An 18,914-nucleotide genomic window follows, 5' to 3' on the forward strand; every position below is an offset into this window, starting at 1 on the left:
AAAAACAAAAAACAAAAAACGAGAGTGTTTTCATTTTTCGTTTTTGATTTCTCAAAAACCAAAACGAAAAAACAAGTGTTTTCATTTTTCGTTTTCGATTTCTCTAAAACCAAAACGGAAAACGAAAGTGTTTTCATTTTTGGTTTTTGATATCTCTAAAACCAAAATGAAAATCAAATGTGTTTCCGTTTTTCGTTTTTGATTTCACTAAACAAGAATTTTGTATTTAATTTTAATTATTTCTTGTTTTATTATGTACAATGTTTTCTTTTCTTGTTTCACAGTCATTGATAGTAAATAATGCCAATGTAAACACCCCGGTGTTCTTTCAACATAATGTAGACAAAATAGACCGCCTGACTTATGAATTGAACTACGGTGATAAATGAATCAAAGCCTTTCAAATTACCTTGTTTATATCTTTAATAAAAAAAAAAATGTTATATTTAAATATTAAACAAATCATAAATTTAAATTGTACAATACAATATTATATAAAGATGGTACAAATAAATAGATTGATTACAACATCACATTAACAAGGGAGGTTACTACTTTTTAAAACTTATAAGAAAACTACCCCGGTCGTTAAATTATACATGCACAGTCACTATGGTTATCAGATCTTTAATCGAAGATAATGTCGACGGATGCAAAAGACTTTATCAATCTGAACAATAAGGGTGCGTGATCTTAACTTTTAAATTTAGAAAGGTTGATCTCAGATGATTAGAATTCATGACCAAGGTCCATTATACGAACATTCAGGAGCAATTTTACAATTCAAACTGGGATTAGCATTCAATCATTTTGCCATTCGGAGCCTACTCGGTATTAGTTTTGCTTATTTTTGAAAGCTATATGGTGACCTTAACTAGAGCCTGGGTGTGGATGGGGGTTTACGGAATAGAGAATATAGGGCAAAAAAAATGAATAATAGAGACATTGGACCAAGAAATAAAAACAAAATAGAATAATGAGGTGTTAAAATATAAAGAGAACAGAATAATTGGCAAAAAGTATAAAGAAATAAAGAATAGAGAAAAATGGTCTGAAACACTGATTAAAGAATAGAGAAAATCGGCATAGAATATCAAAGAATACAGAAATGAAGAACCCCGTATCCAGACCATCATCCTAGTTGCCTAAACCAACGTTATTTTGTCTCCGGTAGATTGTTATTGGTTATCATACGTTTTCTTTTTATTTCTATGTCTATCAATTAAGACATGAGCTTTCATAATTTGCCAGCTTATTACATTATAAAAAAAAGATTAAGCCGAACATCACTCTTGATTTTTTCTCAGGTGGACCTCAGCTACCTACCCTACCAGACCATTACCGAAAAGTTAATAAAAAAAATCTACGGCAATACTAGGTGCAAAGGGAATTTGGGTAGCTGAGGTCTAGTGGAGAAAAAAATCCAGGGTGTTATTCGTCTTAGTTTTTTTTTAAGTATGTCCAAAGTGGGGGGTTCGCGGACACCCAACCCCACCCTTACCGAAAATTTAATAAAAAAAAATTCTAAGGCAATTCTTTTGTCCGCACTAAGACAAAGGGAAGCTTAGTAGCTGAGATCTACAGTTAGAAAAAACGCAGGGTATTTTTCGGCTTAGTTTTTTTTCTAAAGTAGTTCCAAAGTTGAGGTCAGATACCTTACCCAACCCTTACCGAAAAGTAACAAACACAAATTCTATGGCAATACTTTTTCCCGCACTAGGTGCAAACGTAAGCTAGAGACCTAGCGCCTACTTGATCAAAATTCCCAGTTTGGGTATAGCACGGATTATTTTTTAAAGCTAATAAATAATTTCCTTTCCCACCATACTTTGAGTACAAAAAATAAACCTTTCACGCGTGCAACTTTTTTTTCTTCTAATGCAGAACAATTGTTACTTTTCATGAACTATTTGACAGGATGCCGAGAATATGGAAAGCTATTTCACACAATAGTGTAATTTTGCCAATATTTAAATAATTTCATAATTATTTACGATTCTATATACACTCAAAAGTGTTGACTATTTGAAATGTAAAGCGTACAGCACGCTGTGTGATGTATTGAAAGCGATTTCTATTGTATTTAAATGATTAATGAACAAGAAATGAAATTTTGAAATTCATTGAATAGTGTCTTTGATTGCTTAATTATATATTAAAAACTGATAATATAGTGGTTATATATTAATAAAAACATTTGAAGTACGTTTGAATCTTATGCAACATTTGGGTTTATATAAACATCTGAAAACTGGCTGCTAGCGAAGTGGCTGCTAGAGAGTGGCTGCTTGCTTGAACCTGGTCTCACAAACTCCGCATTTTCATTCACGTCTTCACATTACAGGTTTCAATAAACGTTTAGTAAATTATGTCAATGTGAAGAAAATGACCCGTATTATGCCAACAACTGGTTTTAGAATTAATTAGTTTATTTTCGATGCAAAGACCTTATAAGTGAATCAATATTAATACAAAAATATGTCCTCTTTAATGATTCCATATGGGGTTTTTGATTATGTGATTACTTGGCCGTTTTTTTTTTGTGATTATTTGTTTACTAGACCAAATATTTCATGATTATTTGATTATCTAGGACTGTATTTTAGATTAATTGATTACCAAGTTTAAACAATAAATTCGTGTGTAAAGCATACATATAAAATTTGGCTTGAAAGACGTTGTTTTTTTTTCGCCTCGCTCCGCTCGGTAAAATTGTTAAGAATTAAGTCCGAAGATTGAACGCGTTTGTCCAGTAATCTTATTACAATTCATACAAAAAAGTTATATAAGTATAACGAAATCAGAGATATATCTTTTAATTAGATTGTTTCGTCTAATTTAGTATTTTTATCTGAAGTAAATTTACTAACTTCTTTAATAAAGGATTTGAACAAGAATGTGTCCATAGTACATGAATGCCCCACTCGAACTATCATTTTCTATGTCCAGTGGACCGTAAATTGCGGTCAGAACTCTAATTTGGCATTAAAATTAGAAAGATCATATCATATGGAACATGTGTACTGAGTTTTAAGTTGATTGGACTTCAACTTCATCAAAAACTACTTTGACCAAAAACATTAACCTGAAGCGGAACAGACGGATGAACGGAAGAACAAACGGAGGCACAGACCGAAAAACATAATGCCTATAAATGGGACATACATTCTCAAAATGTGCTAAAATTGAATGAAGGTCTTGTAAATCTCAATTAGACCATAACAGGCATATCCAAATAAAGTTCCCTGAAGTCACAAACAACTTCCCTCACTTGTAGATCTATTTGCACTACTTCTGCAATATTGTATTTATCAATAATAATATAAATAGAAATTGTATGCATGTAAATTAAAAACGATCAGGGTAAACTTATCAATCCTTTAAATAAACTTATTTTAAAAGGTTACCAATTGAACACTGTAAATAGATCTTTGAATACTAGTATTGTTTTTATTGGTATAAATATTAATTTTGTTATCAGTAACTTAAAAAATTATACTACATATTATTGTTATACACATCAAGGTACTACAATCTGTTGATACCTATGATTTGGCATTGCACAAAGTCATGTCTTTCTCTGACTGTTAATGACGTCTTTACACTAAATTCATTGGATGCTGGATGTGTACTGATTGATATTTTAGTCTTAGATACATGATTTTTGTATTAGTTGTTATTGGCTTTAAACTAGCTGTCAGTACTGCGATTACTCTCAGATCTGTACTTTGTGTCCTTTTTTGTTTGTTAAGGATGTATAAATACCCTGCCACGTCCGGTCTGTGCTTTTGTTAGATGTTTTTTTCTGTTTTGTATCGATCTGATATGTTAAGCCCTTTTCAACTGATTTTTATAGTTTGTTCTTTTGTTGTTCTGTAACAAAACTCGTCCCAGGTTAACGGGAGGGTTGAGCGCTCACTTGCATGTTTAACCCCGCCACATACTGTATGTGCCTGTCCCAAGTTAGGAGCCTGTAGTTCAATGGTTGTCGTTTGTTGATGTCTGTCATATTTGTTTTTCGTTTTATTGTGTTATAAATTAGTTCGTTTTTTCTCAACTGAACTGTTTCATATTTTTCATGTCAGAGCCTTTCATAGCCGACTATACCCTACTGGTTTTTTTCTCATTGTTGAAGGTGGTACGGTTGCCTATATATAATTGCTTACATCCACTTCATTTGAACTTTGGGGATAGTTGTCACATTGGCAATCATACCACATCTCCTTATTGAAATGTTGAGGGGGGAGGGGGGTGAAATTTGTATTTCTTAGGAAAGTTCCAATGTTTTCCTCCCAGGTCACCCAGTTTTAATTGGATATTTTCTCATTTTGCTGTGCCCTTTGATTTGTGTTTAAGGCCAACCAGAGCTTACTGCCTGTTGGTGGGTATTTGAAGACCATATGGTAAGTTCTAGGTGTCTTTTTGTATATTGTATATGGTGATTTGGCGATGTCTTCATGCCATTGTCCCATTACTTTATATAGACAGCTTATCAGTCAACCATATCTATCAAAGACGACAAATGATGGCCAAAGCTCTCCTGGCCTTTTGTATAGTCAGGCGAGAAACAAGATATAAACGGACTTGGCTTGGTATAAACATGTATATTTAGTAAATTCGTATAAATTCAAGTCAAATTAATATTTCAAAACAACATAAAAATATAAAAGTGTAAAAAAATTTTTTTTTAATAAATCTTGAAAATATTATTGTGTTTGTGTGTGGCCATGGATAAAGGCATGTTTTTCAGTTTGGATTAAAAAAAATTATTGACTTCGGGTACAAATCCCTGCCCCACCCCAGAGAATCAAATGGTTGCTTCCTTGGGAACAATAGAGATTGAAGATGTTGAGAATGAAGATCAGATAATAATTTTATGTTCTGCGGCGACGTTAAAGGAACACCAATCAGTCAATCGATCTTTATGACTATGGCTTCAGTTGTGTAATATTCCTTGTTGTAAAAGTTCCTTTTCTGCTTTGTTTAGACTTATTAAGACTTGGAATAGATCTACGATGACTAATGAACGGTCGTGTATGGTTTGGCAATTTTACATGCCTACCGATATTAAAATTGACAATGGAAATGGGGAACATGTCAAAGAGACAACAACCCGACCAAAGAGTAGACAACAGCCGATGTCCAGATATGATACGATGCTACCGGACATAAAAAAACTGTCCTTTTTTCATGGAAAATTAAACTGTTACAATATATTAAAGAATACAAAACTAGTTCAATTTTCTGTAAATACAAATAAAAAGACATGGGTGAGATTAAAGCTAGAAATCCGAATCTCCCAATTCACTTAAAAAGACCATATATAGATATAAGAAGATGTGGTATGAGTGCCAATGAGACATTTCTCCATCCAAGTCAGAATTTGTAAAAGAAAAACCATTGTAGGTCAAAGTACGATCTTCAACACGGAGCCTTGGCTCACACCGAACAGCAAGCCACAATGGGCCCCAAAATGATCAGTGCAAAACCATTCAAACGGGAAAACTAGGCAACAGTATAATCTACATAATAAACAAGAAACGAGAACACTTATGAACCACATCAACAAACGGCAACTACCTAACATCAGGTTCCTGACTTAGAATAGGTGCAAAAAAATGCAGCGGGTTTAAACGTTTTAAAAGGTACCAAATTCACTCTTATCCGAAACAATAATGTAACATATGACCTTTAATATTGAAGGGCTAAACTTGCATTGAGCCGTGTTTAGGCCCTAAAATAGAAAATAAAGAGATGTGCATGGGACAAAATCGCACACAATACATAGAAAAAATACAAATTATCAATGAACAGGGCTTTTATTCCTGTTCTTCATCTTGAAAGTAGCTGGAGGGTCTTCAACGAGGAAAAGAACCATTCATACCCTGAAAACAACAGCCACACACTTGGCTATGTGGATTACAATGTTTTGCTTTATCCTACATCCTGGATTTTTTCTCCAGAAGACAACAGGTACCCAGCTTCCCTTTGCACCTAGTGAGGACAAAAGTATTGCCGTAGAATTTTTTTATTAACTTTTCGGTAATGGTGTGGTAGGGTGGGTAGCTGATGTCTACTTCAGAAAAAATACAGAGTGATGTTCGGCTTAGTCTTTTTTTATAATGTAATAAGCTGGCAAATTATGAAAGCTCATGTCTTAATTGATAGGCATAGGAATAAAAAGAAAACGTATGAAAACCAATAACATTCTACCGGAGACAAAATAACGTTGGTTTAGGCAACTAGTATGATGGTCTGGATGCGTATTTCTTCATTTCTGTATTCTTTGATATTCTATTCCATTTTTCTCTATTCTTTAATCAGTGTTTGAGGCCATTTTTCTCTTTTCTTTATTTCTTTATACTTTTTGCCAATTATTCTGTTCTCTTTATATTTTAACACCTCATTATTCTATTTTGTTTTTATTTCTTGGTCCATTTTCTCTATTAATCATATTTTTTGCCCTATATTCTCTATTCCGTAAACCCCCATCCACACCCAGGCTCTAGTTAAGGTCACCATATAGCTTTCAAAAATAAGCAAAACTAATACCGAGTAGGCTCCGAATGGCAAAATGATTGAATGCTAATCCCGGTTTGAATTGTGAAATTGCTCCTGAATGTTCGTATAATGGACCTTGGTCATGAATTCTAATCATCTGAGATCAACCTTTCTAAATTTAAAAGTAAAGATCACGCACCCTTATTGTTCAGATTGATAAAGTCTTTTGCATCCGTCGACATTATCTTCGATTAAAGATCTGATAACCACAGTGACTGTGCATGTATAATTTAACGACCGGGGTAGTTTTCTTATAAGTTTTAAAAAGGAGTAACCTCCCTTGTTAATGTGATGTTGTAATCAATCTATTTATTTGTACCATCTTTATATAATATTGTATTGTACAATTTAAATTTATGATTAGTTTAATATTTAAATATAACAATTTATTTTTTATTAAATATATAAACAAGGTAATTTGAAAGGCTTTGATTCATTTATCACCGTAGTTCAATTCATAAGTCAGGCGGTCTATTTTGTCTACATTATGTTGAAAGAACACCGGGGTGTTTACATTGGCATTATTTACTATCAATGACTGTGAAACAAGAAAGGAAAACATTGTACATTATAAAACTAGAAATAATTAAAATTAAATACAAAATTCTTGTTTAGTGAAATCAAAAACGAAAAACGGAAACACTTTTGATTTTCATTTTGGTTTTAGAGAAATCAAAAACAAAAAATGAAAACACTTTTGTTTTTCGTTTTGGTTTTTGAGAAATCAAAAACGAAAAATGAAAACACTTTTGTTTTTCGTTTTGGTTTTTGAGAAATCAAAAACGAAAAATGAAAACACTCTCGTTTTTTGTTTTTTGTTTTTGATATTTCAAAATGTAAAACGAATGGACGCAAATATACACGGACCAACACATATCTCGTTGTATGAAGTAACATTCATTCAGGCAAAAAGTACTCAGAAATTTACATCATGAACACCCTTCATTTTTATGTTTTAGCCAAATCTCGGCAGTTCTGTGACAATAATGCATGTTCTTAATTCCGCCTTCCTCGTATGAATAAGCTGATTTCAATAAAGGGCTTCTCAAGGAAAATAAAAAGAAGACTGCATCATCTTTTCATTTCACGTTCAGCATAAAAAATATCCTTTCACTAAAGAATTGAAACTATCACGATCGAAATCCCATGAACTTGGTATGAAGCATACAAATGATAAAGTGATGTGTGTTTCATATCTTGATTTAAATCGATGAAATGTCATTGAGGTCGCTTGAAAGATATATTTATTAAAAAAGATTTTTGCAACTTATCATTGGATTTTGACTTGCCATATGCTAAACGAGTGTAGCCTCTATTGGAATAAGACCTGCTTACCCTCCTTTTGGCAAAATCGAGTTCATCCCTAGATTCTTTTGGAAGAGCTGATTTTGCCTTTTAATAATTTTCAGGATTTTGTTTTTCATGTTTTTAGACATTTTTGATTGTTTTTTTTTTTGTTTCTTTCCTGTTTTTATGTAATTGACTTCCCGTCATAATTTAAAACCTTCTTTTTCGATCAATTTTTTAGGGTGAAATTGAATTGCTGTATTTCAATTTTCCATTGGTATGTCAATTTGATAGTGTCTAAGGGAAAGACAATAGACATCTATTAGTCCGCTTCGTGATCTTATCACCGACTATTATTTGTTGTACTTTAACATCGGCAACCATAGCATTATTGGAGCAACTGTTGTCCCCTTCAGCAGCTTCTGAGTTTGTGCCCGATTTTTTATGTAGTTTATTTAGTCTTTGATTTTCTATGTAACGTGTTGTGAACTGCTGATTGTCTCTTTAGGTTTTTTTTCGGTCATAGTTTGTCTCTCTCTCTGGCGGGTGTTGCACGCATAGCAGGCCATATTAACACACTCAGTCTCGCTCCGTTTTGGAGATCATACGATTTATTTAATTGTTGTATTTTACCTTGATATATATATATCATCTTAATGGATTTAAGCGATTTTACATCGATAAACTACTGCTGCTTCAAATACGAGTTTTGGTTTTGGTTAGCGTTTGCTATTTTCTCTTTTTCCTTACCGTTTTTCAATGATAATATTAGTTATAATTTATTATTAACCTAACCATCATTAAATGAATCATTTACACTTCGATTAAGTATAATTGATTAAGAAGGAAATCATTCAAAGTGGAATTTTTAAATAGGACAAAGGGAAATAAAAGTCATCGATATTGAATTTATGAGTCACACAGAATATCCGATTGTCTAGCATCAATTGTTTCCTCAGTATGACTATTTAACATATTCAAATGTCGGTAAATATATATAAAAATAGTCACTACCCTATTCTACTCTACCATCTGTTCTCTTTTACAAAATGTTGGTGTTGATGCTATTTATTAGTATCTCTGCAATAAGATCTAACATTTAGTTTACTTGAAAACTTTACTGCTCCAAAGGTTAAACTGGTCCTACATGTAAGTGTTGGATAACATCAAACTTAATGTATGGCAGGCAAAGTGAGCCATATATTAAAATGTAGGTCAATGGAATATGAAAGTAACATAAAATAACCCATGTTATTTGCTAAACTTCAAAAGATGGATGTTTTATGTATGTTTAGAACGCAATACAATTCAATCTGTATGATCTTAAAAAGGGGGTACTGTATAAATGGTGGATAAATTTACTATTGCAAAACAGGCACGTTTTCAAATTCTGCATTGCAACTGGTCACAAACAGATTCTGGGTCTTTTAAGTGTTCTTTAATCGACAGGGAGCATGGTACCCCGTTTGCATTAGGTATATGATTCAATATCAATAATCCGACTTAATGTGTATGTCACCGATGGTTTGTAATTTAGTATACGGTTTGAGTTTGCTAATTGCTAATATAAATTACCTTGTGGTGACATGTAATTGTTTACATTTTTGTCCATTTAGTCTTCAACGGATTTTGTTATTATTAGCAATCATACAATATCTCCGTATTTTGATACTGTGTAGTTGTACCGTGCGACAAAGGGATGCTGTCTCAATATGACTGAGAGACAACAGGACAGGAGAAGCTAATTTGACTGTATTTATATATTAAAAACAACTATAGAGCTATACAATGTGAAGGAAAATAACATTCCTGTATTTGGGATAAAAAAACAAATGCAACGATTTTTGAAAGGCCCAATGATGTATTCTTCTTTTTCTCTAAACTATATTTGATGTGTCGTTTATCGTTTATCGTTAAACACAAACATACTTTGTTATGTACTAGTATTAAAATGTTGACAGCAATTCAGTGTTTATTTTTTTCCCTTTTTTTCATTTTGTATGCAAATTTTGATAACATTAGCAGCACAATTTGTTTAACATCGGATCTACATTTCGACAATAACTATTTCTTCAGTAATGCTCGTGACCAAATATTTAAAAGTAAATGTACAAAATATATTACAGAAGTTCAACAGCTGTTACAACAAAAAAGGACGAAATGTATAGCCAAATAAGGACAAGAGTTGATTAACTGATTGATGGTTGATTGCTTACCGTCCATTGGCAATTATTCATGCATGCACCATGAACAATTATTACAATAGGAAGGTTCTTCGGGTTATGCCGATGGGATAAGAGGCTTTCAATTTGTACTGCTAGTAGATATATTAGTATATTAGATATATAAGAAATTTAGCCTTGTAGCAAGTCACTTACATACCCAGCAAAGAGTTGTTGCCACAGTTCTTTAACGTGCAGAGAGCATGACTTGATCTATTCGGGGCATCGGATTTAACGTTTCCATTTTTACCAAAAGTTGCTAATTATCCGCACAGCCAAACGGACTTTCCATGTTAGCAAGGGTTTTCTGCCAGATTAGGAGAAGTCCAGGTGATCAAAATATTATACCCCAGTCAACTCTTGGGATGTCAGAGCTATGCATGAGGGAGATTCATAATTCCTCAATTCAAAATGCTTTCAATATTTCATAGCAGCAAATTTACATGAAATAATCTCCGTATTGTAAATAATTTAAAACTATTTTGAAAATTCTATTTTTATCATACCCACAATTTAAAATCATGTTGTTTCCTCGGAAGGTAAATGGTTATAATACAAAGAAAGAAAACTCGTCAGATTGAATACAAAACAAATCTATAAATGGTGCGTTAAACAGATAGTTAATATACATATTGACTTTAACAGTGATTTTAAATATGTTATGAATTTAAAGGTGAAAGGAAAAAAGAATAATTGAAAAAGTTTATCTTGAAGTAGATAAAAGGATTATAAAAAGTTCACAAACGCTGAAAACAAAAAAGACTATAAATTTGCACTTTATCCGTCCGGCCATCTGTCAGATAGTTATTTCTGTAATGATTCAATCTATGTTTTACATTAGCAACACTTTATATTTGGCCGACACACTGTTTTCCCTCAAACGCTAGTGATGAGTCTGATGTTGACGAAACACGTGTCTGATGTACTTATTGATAAACCTGGAATCATTGTTGAGGTTGTTTTTATCAGCAATCAAATAAGGGCCTCAGATCTAGAGCTATTATGGGCAACCTCCATAGATGTTTTAATCATATATGAATAATAAAATATGTGAATAATATGTAATTGTACATTCAATGTAAGTCCCACTCCAATGCAACAGTATAAAACGTTTCGTTTGTCTAGGCTTTACACAGGTATTCCTCCTTTTATTCTAATACATGTTGAAAGAATTCGTCTAACTTTGTGTCACAAAATAGAATGACTAAAAGGTTTAAATATCTTGTTTCAGAAAAAAAAAAAAAAAAAGTAAAATCACAAAAATACTGAACTCCGAGGAAAATTCAAAAAGGAAAGTCCCCAATCAAAAAGAGAGAGTATATTTTTGTACATATTTATTGTATATTGTACGCCCGTATTATATTATATAATTTAATAATCTCACCAATCTTTTATGCAATTTTCTTCCAAACTGTCTTGAGCGTACCTGATAAAGTTTATTGACATGTCCATGAATTACAACTCTTTAAATAGATCATGTATAACAATGTATAAAACATAAAATATGAAAAATATCAAGTTTCTGTGTTTTTATGAAAAAATGCTTTTGAAAACCTTTAATTTTGAGGGAAAAATATCTCTCGATCTTCATTTAAAATGTTTAAGAATAAATAAGTATTAAACTGTATGAAAATACACTGTGGAACAAATAACAACAGTTTCAATGTATTTAACTACAAAGGGCAGAAATATTAACAAATGAAGAAGTTGCTGTACATTTTGTTTTTATGCATAGCCTAGAAAAATTAAATTCTACATAATAATTGATGCACTACCTTTACACTCAAAGCAGGCATTAATGATTTTAGTTTATCTGGTACAAAACAAAATTCGAAAGTAGGACTTACAATACTTGACGTAGGTCATCATATCTATAGATAATCATAAAGATCATCCGAATTGTGTTGTTTAAATCATAATATTTGGTACAATGACTTATCAACAATACCATAATTGAGACAAAAAAATCTAGCTTGAATGTTTTATCCAATACTTTATCAACAAAGATCGAAATTGTTATGCAAAGATAGCTTTAGGAATGATTAATAAACTAATTTCTAAACAAACCATACCGATGGATGGGAAATATTATTCATGTAAGTCCTTTTTTCAAAGTGGAAATTTGTGCTACACAACATTAACAATAACAAAAAATTACCGATAGAAACGCAAAATATCTTCTCGAAGATCAATTTCTTATTACAATGATAACTCATGTTCATTAGCAAATCTTTGGTCTCAACATTCTCGATCTTTTTCGTATACGACATTTTGTCAATTTCAACAAAAATCTGAATTTATTCTTTTGCAATATAAACTAGGCAAATAATTCATTTCTAATAACCATAACTAACATCTTCATATGTTTCAATATTAGTCGTGGTATTTTTTTCCAGTTGTTCGTATGTATTCATTAAATTTGTATTTACGTATTGGTTAACGGCTGAATCTGTGTCAGTTTCACAGCTGTTGTTAAGGTAGTTATCTGTACTGTTCACACTCACAGTCTTTTGTTCGTTGATTGCCTCGGTATTGCTATTTCTAGAAACGTTAAATTGATAATAAGCGCTTCCATTTCCACTTAATGTAGGGTTTGATCTACTATTTCTTCCACGGTTGCAATTTCTCCAGTCGACTGAATGATGGTTTACACTATCTGTTATATCTAAATTATCATGTACCATATCTTCATCATGCTGGTGTTCTTCTTCGATAGACTGTTTTCTAAAGATAATTAAACGCTGCTTACACATGCAATATATATTATTATACTTCATGTCAAATGCCAGAGTATGATTGATTAATACGAGGGAGACAATTTACTCTATATCATGGCAAATACTCAATTACCCTTCACGGAGACGCTTGATCAAGTGTGCGCTTTATTAAATACGTATGTTTGGTATTTACAAGACGTCATTGTTTATTACTTTGAATTTAAAATTTAATAGACAGTAATAATAGAACATTCAGTATGATAAATTAAATAACACATATCTGAGACGGTGATAGAGCAGATTGTTACCCCTCAAAAAGACATTGTCAACCTTGGCTTCGCCTCAATTGACAATGTTTTCTCGGGGTAACAAATTGCTCATTCACCCTCTCAGTTATGTGTTATTTATATTATGTCAACCAACATATGTGTCTGATAGTATTTTCTGCCGATTAACAACATTGACACACGACTTTTAAATGTATATTGAATCGATTCTTTTGTCTGCCCTGTAAGTAAATGTCTGATATGTTTATTATTAATATTATCAATATTTTTCCCCTTTCAAATAATGTATTAATTATTTATGACATGAGGCTGCTTAAAAGTATCGGTAAGTGTATGTTTAGTATTCAACGTATATGGTCGAAAACATATGATACCGCATTTAAAGTCATAAGTCCAGTGAAAAAGACAATACCATGACAAAACATCACATAGTAAACAAAACACTCAGTACACGAACCTCAGCAACATAAGCGGTGAACTGAGATGCTCTGGAAGAGTAACAGTTCTTGCTCCGCATGTGGCCATTTGTGATTATGCAATCGTTGTTTTGAAATTGTACAATTTGGTCACGATAGGTGAGGTATAGATATTGGAGATGATTGATACAAACTGATCGATAAAGAAAGGAAGTATGTTAGATTTCACTGATTTATAATGAAGGATAACGCCCAAAGAGGTTGCATTACATTATTTATTGGCTAAATGATATACAACCGTTTATAACCATAAAGATATTAAGTATCTTGATATCAGAGTTTCTCTTTGAATACTCTTCCTTACATTTTCGGACATTTTTAAAACTATAATGCACAATGTGCACGATCCCTTAACAAGTTCGCGTCAAAAGTGTAAGAAAATTCCAACCGAAGAAAATAAATAGTTACGATCCACGTTAATAGAGACCCAAATCCTATTTTTATTTTGTACACTAATTATATGTAAAGTCATATATCTTTTCCTAGAAAAGTTATGATTATTTATAAAAAATATGGTTTAGCAGAAAATTTATATTTAAGTTTGAGCATAACGGAAACACAATTTTCCAATATTTAACTATCGATAATGTAGAAATATTTTTACAAAAGGGGTAACAAATATAATTGGTTTCTCTCGTATGCTTTTCATTCTTTCAAAAGTATACCCGTTATTGAATAGGGGGAAATGGCGTTTTTACTAATGTTAATATATATATGATGGCGTTGTAATAAATAGGCCACCAACCACAACACATGAAACTACGTGTTTATTGCGCAAAAACGAAATTGTTGAACAAACTACACTAACAAAGATAAGTTTTTTTGAGCGTACAAAAGTGAAGACACGAATGTGGTAATGGAAAACCATGTCTAAAAAAGAAAAGAAAGTTACACCATGACCGAAGGTAAACAGTCGATCAAACTAACAACATTTTTACAAATTTTACAAAAAACAATAAAGACAGAGCACAAAATATCAGGGGTGAGCTCAGTTTTTGCTGAAGCGTGAGCATTTCTTGCTCCACTAATTACACTCGTAACATATGAAACATATCCGGTTGAAACATCAAACAATAGCGGATTGGTAAATGTTTAACAAAAAAAGATATGGATTCAGTAGCTCTAGAAAGCCAAGCAGTTTCTACTCAACTAGTGGTAACCGTCGTGTTGCTTATTTCAATTACAATATATTTAAATATATCATTTAATAATGTCATGTGCCATGCTCTCATACGTTATCTTTTTGGTGGATTTTATAACTTTTACTTGCGGGCGTATCTGATAAAGGTTGTTCCAGAAACACGTGTTATTTGCACGGAAAGATTTCAATTAGGCAGGTTCTGCGAATTGTCACCTACAGACTCCTTAAATATTTACTGCAGGGATTATTTTACGTGCAGTGAGTTTGACACTCTCTATTGATTGATAGGCATATGTATTAATTTCAGTTTCGTATTAAAAAAAGAAAGACGATACCATGGTGTATCAAAATTCAAAAAGACAAACAATCTATGACCAATATTTAAAAGGGATACATGGAAAACTAAAGTCAATAAAACACTAAACATAAAACTAAAAATAAGCCGCAAAAATCCCACAACAGCCGGAATTAACTCATATACACCTGAATTTTCAGCAATTCCTGCTGCACTAGTAATTAATCTTTTATTTGTTCATAAATTGATTACATTTTAATGTCTACAATCGGTCTTGGTAATGAGTAGAATAGAATTGCAGAAGTATATTAAATTTAACCAACCAATGTTTCTTTTTCTTACCGTTCGACTGGGCTTGTTAAAAAATCCTTTCGCAGCTGACCTGCAAATAAAATAATTTCTCTAAATTTCTGTGCTTAATTTTACAATTTAAAAAAATTGCGAAAAGATGTTGGTCAAATGTAGCAGAAATAACAAATCCTACATGTATTGTTGTTCGACATTGTGACATTTGACCAAAATCATGTTCGTGTAATACAGATTAGATGAGACATTGGATAAATACCTAGGTAGTGCTCGTCATAGCAATTATCCATTTACAAAGGGCATTACTCCTTTCAAAAAAGTTAATCGACGCTTTTTATTTTGTGTGAGAAATGTTGATATTAATTTAATATGTGTTCAACAAAAAATGTAGGCGAAAGAGGTAATAGAATTGGGCAGAAATACAGAAGTACGCACGCATGCCTGGTATTTCTATGTTTATCGTTTTGCTTTGCCGCGGAGGACAACACGTTTATCAGTGAAAGTATGTATCTAACAAAACTAAAATTATATTATTACATGACAATATTTGTTTTGAAGCCATGAGAAAGATATCCAGGATTGATTAGTAAATAACTGAATATTGAATCAAACTCAGTATTGCGAAGATGAAAGTACAATTTAAGAATTCTGTAACATATAAAAGTGTATTGTCCAACAAATCTATAACATGTCGTGTACAAATTTAAGTAATTAATTTACATAAACTTATAAAACTGTTAGAATATGATACAACATTTATTCTGACCGATATTTGTCTTTGCGAGCTGCATGAGGATAACTCTCAAAATTTAAACAAAGCACACGCACATCGTTAAAAGGTTGAATACAAACCTACCATATATGATGAGGAGTTAAACACTATGAATTAATCAATCAGTCATTAAACAACGTTGACCAAAAAAAAATATATAATATACAATTACTTACGATTATTTTTCAATGTCATAGTTTTAATAACTGCACATGCAAAAATGAGAAAAACAATAAAAACAGCAGTGATTCCACCAAAAGCATGCGTCAACAGCTTGAAATCGATGTCTAAAATAAAAGAGAGAAAAAACATTTATTGTTCTTTTTATTCGGTGTCATTGAATTAAATATAGATTACAATTATACAATATTATTTCAACACAATATACAGATTTTTTTGGTTGCTTCCATCCACGTCGACGTCATTAATGCGGTATCTTTTTATTCTTATAACTTTTTGAGTAAAAACAATTGAAATCGGATAAACGCCATCGACGAAGTAAAACATCTTCAGCTACCCATGCATCGCTTGTCTTACGAATCAACATTTATATACAATAGCATGTTTCAAAGAACGGAAAAAGCTCATACAAACTGTATTTTCACATATCAATATGATCGTTAAAGTAGGAGAGAAAAAAACTTATAAAAAGGATGAGTCCTGAGCGTTTATCTGGATTTACTTTCATCAAGAATGTTTAAACTCAAAACGTTGAAATTCAAGGATGTATACTACTAAATACTAACGATCTATATGACAAACGGACACAAAAAGAATAGCCATATTCTTCTAAGGTTAACCATGCGTATATTTCTTTTAAATTGCTGAAACTAGAAAACTTGAATATGTATGCCTTCGTTCTCGAGATTTTAACTGCAGTTATATTAATCGAATAAAATTAATACAAATAACTGACAACGGAAAACTATTTGTGATAAAATAATAAAACACAACATTAGGGTTTATTTTCTTACAAATACATCTTTTTTTCTTTTCAATTATATAAAATGTCAAATGAGAGAATGATTTTTTTGCCAAATAAAGGCACTAGCCTGCATGTTCTTACTCGGATGACGTTATGATTTGATCCAGACTATCAGCTTTGTAAATATGGCATAGGAACGTTTCAGCGGTTGTCTTGTTGAAGTTTTTCAAGTAGAGGACTTTATACATGTCATTTGTTAGGTATATCTTGATTGTGTCATGGCAGTTTGAGTTGGTCTTCATGTTTAATGAAGCACAGTCACCGGTGTAGAGGTCCACTTGTTTTTGCAACCATTCTTGACTTTTCTTTGTAAATGCTCTCTCTTCCCTTGATATCCCTTAAATTAATGAAACTAATAATAATTAAACGTGGGGAATTTTTATTGTGTTCCTTGCTAAATCATTCTACAATAAAACGATATACTGTTAATAATACGAAAAGAGCATTAGAGCATTTGTTATTTTTCCTGATGAATTAAATGTATTTCTTCTGTTGATTATATGCCACTGGACGTTAAGAAAACACCAATCAATCAATCCATCTGTGTATTATCAAAGCACTCCATCGTGCTAAACACTAGCTAGCAAAACATGAACATAATTTAGAAGTAACATTAACAAATTATTTTTTATTAATTTAGAACGGTGTTGCAGCTTCTTTTTTTTACAAGAAACAAGAGGCACATGAGAGCCTGATATCGCTCACCTGTAATTTCAGTTTCAGGCAATTGACTTTTTTTAGATCTTACTTTGCTGAACAATTTTGTCATTTACACTTTCTCTCTTTCTATAATAATATTAAATATAATACATAACCCAAAACTGTGAAATTTTCTAAAAATTAACTATTTCTGGACATAAACCCAACAATAAGTTGTCCTATTGGTCTGAAGATTACTTGACAGGTAGATCTAAACCTGTTTAACACTTTAACGTATGTCAGTTTTGCTCTTACTGATTTAGTTTTTGAGATGAAAGCCAAAAACTTCATTTGACCCCTATGTTCTATTTTTAGAAACTGCCGCCATGTTTTAAATGGATAGAATCCAGGAATACAATCGATAAACACGATACCCTAAAGAACATTCAATTAAAGTTTTGAAGTATTTGGCCAAGTAGTTTCAGAGAAGAAGATTTTTGAAAAAGTAATTAGACTGTCACAAAAAATGTAAAAAAAACAAACGTTTTAAGGGTAATAACTCCTCAAGGGGTCGATTGACTATTTCGATCATGTTGACTTATTTGTAGATCTTACATAGATGAACATTTATTGCCATTTATACTTTTTCTCTATCTATCATAATTTTAAAGAAAATAACCAAAAACAGTAAAATTTAATAAAAATAAACTATTTTCAACAGTAACATAACGATGGGTTGCCAAACTTGTCTGAAAATTTCATAACAGATAGATCATGACCCGTTAATCACTTTAACTCCCATGTCACTTTTGCTCTAACTGCTGTAGGTTTTGAGATATTAGCCAAACACTGCTTGTGTCCCCTATGTTCTATTTCTTGCCATGGCGGTCATTTTTGTTGATGGATCAAAACTTCAGATACAATTTATTAACTAGATATCCTAAGGAACATTCAGCTTAGGTTTCGATGTATTTGGCCAAGAAGTGTCAGAGAAGATTTTTGAAAAAGTAATAGACTTGCACGAAAAAATGTGAAAAATAAACATTTCAAGGGCAATAACTCTTTAAGGAGTCAATTGATATTTTGATCATTTGACTTATTTGTAGATCCTATTTAGATGAACATTTTTGCCATTTACACTTTCTCTCTGTCTATTATAATATTAAAGATAATAACCAAAAACAGTAAAATTTCATAAAAATAAACTATTTCGAACAGAAACCCTA

The sequence above is a fragment of the Mytilus californianus genome, unplaced genomic scaffold, assembly GCF_021869535.1.
Source record: "Mytilus californianus isolate M0D057914Y unplaced genomic scaffold, xbMytCali1.0.p SCAF_8, whole genome shotgun sequence".
Taxonomy (NCBI): domain Eukaryota; kingdom Metazoa; phylum Mollusca; class Bivalvia; order Mytilida; family Mytilidae; genus Mytilus; species Mytilus californianus.